This window comes from Sinocyclocheilus grahami, unplaced genomic scaffold (genome assembly GCF_001515645.1).
Source record: "Sinocyclocheilus grahami isolate Dianchi unplaced genomic scaffold, SAMN03320097.WGS_v1.1 scaffold346.1, whole genome shotgun sequence".
NCBI classification, from domain to species: domain Eukaryota; kingdom Metazoa; phylum Chordata; class Actinopteri; order Cypriniformes; family Cyprinidae; genus Sinocyclocheilus; species Sinocyclocheilus grahami.
Genome location: NW_015505525.1, coordinates 161,416 through 165,339, shown reverse-complemented (window position 1 = coordinate 165,339; position 3,924 = coordinate 161,416).

Sequence of the window (3,924 nt, the reverse complement as noted above, 5' to 3'; positions counted from 1 at the left end):
TTGTTATAAAAAGTATTTACCTTGTGAAGAAACTAACAAAACCAAAAAGTTCAACTTTTTTTCAGGTTTGCTGTTATGCTAGATGTCCCAAAAGACACAAAATATTTGATTGGCAACAGGTTAACTTTTACAACTGGGCTCTCAAATAATAAAGTACAGCTTATCCAATTTATAATAGACCATGAAATAAATGGTGAATAAAAGCAGGTTTTAATCAAGAAATCAGGAAGTGTATATATAACTGGAATCATACGTAATACATATACTACAGACAACCTATAATAATTTTACTTATTACAATTTGTAATGTATTTATAATTAATATTGTCAATTGTATTAGTACAGTTATCACAGTACACACTATTTTGATGCAGCTTTACAAAAAGTCTTACTCTGAAATCTAAAATGCCTTAATGCTTTAACTTTAAACGGTTTCAAACAGGACCATATGGTGATTTAAATACTGTAGTATCATGCAATACAAAATACACAATGTCATCTTAGGTACCCACTTCTTAATTCATGACTACACCATTCATTTATAATTGTTTTATCTATTACTTTAGATTGTAGTACATGATTATTTGTACACTTAGAATAAAGGTAAAATGCCTTAATGCTTTAACTTTAAACAGTTTCAAACAGGACCATATGGTGATTTATATACTGTAGTATCATGCAATACAAAATACACAATGTCAGCTTAGGTACCCACTTCTTAATTCATGACTACACCATTAATTTATCATTTTTTATCCATTACTTTAGATTGTAGTACATGATTATTTGTACACTTAGAATAAAGGTTTAGCTGTAAACTAAACCTGATCAAACTAAATCAAACCTACATATTTAAAGTTCTCATATTTAAAATTAACATTTACCACAACACTGAATAATGTAAGAAGTCAATTTTGTTGTGCTGAGTGACAATATGGCCAAAAATTACTACCTTCACCTACTCTTGTAATTCCAGTCAGGCCAAATCTTACTGCATACATTGATATTCAGTTACAAAAGCTTTGGAATGGCCAAAACAACAGTGAAAGGAGAACCAACTTTTAACTGAAATTAAACATTCAATCCGCATATATGGTTGGGGTATTCAGGTGTGCATTTACATTTGGCTGTAGTTTCTATTAACCTGCAAGAATTGGCTAACGCAGGTCTGCACTGTCACGCTATTTTTATGCTGCATTGACAGAATCTCAACTACCTGTAATTTAACTAACCTTATGAGGCGCATGTTGCCATCAATGTGCCACAGACTGTTGGGAAAGGGCACGTGATACACTCTTCGAGCCACTGTGCTACTCCATCTCCTTGCAGCAGCTGCTGGGTTGACACGAACCAACATCTCACGCACCCTATGCCGTGAAACCCTCAATCCTTCTGCTATCAGCAAGGCTCGCATCATCTAAAATGGGTGTATTGAATATTTAAAAAAAAGTTATATTAATTACTTTATGAACTTTGAGAACAGATGTTAAAGTGAGACCAACAAGGCTTACCTCATTCCCAGAATTTGGATACTGGCACTGAAGTCGTCTTACTACATTTTCAAGTTCTTCATCATCCACTCCTGCCATTCTGCTCCTGACTGACAAACCAAGCAACTTGGACCTCTTGTACAGGAATGAGGAGGAGCACCCCAATATTCTTGCCATTCGCTTCACTGTGTGACCTTGTTTCATTAAAATTTCAATTTGGTCACGCGTTATTTGAATGGCTGGTCTACCTCGCGTACCTGCAATTAAAAACAACATGTATTTGTTGTGCTGACATTCAGCTCCTAATGGCAACCAACAATAACATTAGAAAAATAATGACAACATTAGATAACATGGGGGGCTAAATACAAAGATGAAAGAAAAAACATTGAATCATTTAACTTTGAATCATTGAACTTGAAAGGCAATATTTGAAAAAGATGTTGGAGTCACTGTTTCTGTTATTTTTAAAGGTAAATAAAGTATACTGAAGTGTGATACTATCCCTTTAATAACATTACGTAGGCCTACAACTTGTTGTACAGTCATTATTTTATCAATAGTTGATATATAATTTTTAATTTGTCTTATAAATCTACCCACACTGCATTCATTTTCCATTTAGTTAAGCTAAGTGAATACACAGAATGTACACCGGAGATATATTGTTGTAGGCCTAATGGTTACTTTTAATGCTTCAGTCTGAGGGGCATGTGTAAATTTTTATGTCATTTTTCAGTCAGGATCTATATCATAAATGGTGACCATAAAGCCAAAAATGAAGCATAATAACCAATGAAGAATAAACAAGCAAACAAATTAAAATGAAAACAGGAACTTTTGTAGACGCCTCATGTATGAAGTTAGGTTACTGCAAATAAACAAAGATTTTTAAAAGCTTGAAACTCACCTGATCTACTTCGAGAGATGGAGAAAGCTCCAGTTCCCTCACTCTGTAAATGTGATGACACCATCGTTCGAATATCATCGAGATTTGTGTTAAGTTGTTGAAATGTCTCAGGAGATAGGAAATGTGCAATTCGCTGTGCATTTCTTGAGCAATTATCAATCGCACGAAGTTCTCTCTCACCACAACTTCCCTGACGTCGAGCTCTTTCAATTTCTTGACATTTTCTTGCGATTTTGTCGAGAACCGCAGCCGCCATGGTTTCCCCAACCACAGAAAATAAATAGTATGTCGACGAAAGCTCTGGTGTGGGGGGAGGAGCTGAGTAAATTTATTCTCACGTCACACAACAGCAGGAGCATGTACAATTCAGATATCTTAAAACATAATTGTGACTAGTCGAAACTGAATTAGAGATATCTCTAATTACCTTTGCGTATGTGTGACACCCTATTGAAGATATCTATGATGTCATTGCAGATATCTTAAATGGAGTTTTGACTAGTCACAAAGTATTTAGAGATATCTCTAATCCGATTTCTTACTAGTGCAATTATAATTGCAGATATCTGTAATTGTCATTGTGACTAGTCGAATTATAATTATGACTCGTCAACCCGTTATGAATGTTTATGGCGGATAGACGACAAGGTACAGAGCCCAAAAGAGAATGGGCACATTCGATTGCCCTCTCATGAAAATAAAACGCTCCTGTAGGCTATTTTCAATCATTATTTTGTTTTCATTTTGGCAGAGGCTACTTACACTAACTCCGCCTACCAACGTGTGATAGTGTTACACAACACTGCAAAAAGACTTCAACGGACTGTCAGCCTCAGTGGCGCAGATGGTAGAGCACAAAGTAGTTGTTTTTTGACGCGAAGGACCCGAGTTCGATTCCGCCTTCTGCCGAACTCGTTCTTCTCCCTTATCACATCCGTATCACTTCGGAAAGGCATATATTTTCAATAAAAATGAAGGAAATTATCGAAAAGTGGAAAATAACGTGTGGATATTGGTTAAGGTTAGGGCTAGTTGTAGGGGCGGCATCCATTTAATAATTTTTAAATACAAATTATAATTTACACTCAATACGTTATTATTGTAGCCTATACTGTTTTATAATGTAGCCTACTACAATAATGAGGTGCAGATATTGGCCACTATTTGCACTAAGTAGTACGAACAGCATCAAACTACTATTACAGCAAGAAAATACTCCTATTATTAAATAGCATAAATAGAATCTATTGCTAAGAAAATATGCTATTTTCACTTAGTGTAAATAGAATTCATTGTATTCAAATAGCCCCTGCCAAAATCAAATTCTAAACTATCAGCCATTTCAACTGGAAGATGAAAGCTGTGATATTAATTTTATCCACTAGAGAGAGCCACAGGATAAGGAATCTTCTAAGCCTTTTTCAGTTTTGTTGAAAATAAATGCAATAAATGTGTATAACCGTAGTGTAGCGACAGTAGTTTCATATTATTAGTGTGCATAGAAATACGTGAAATGCTTGTAGA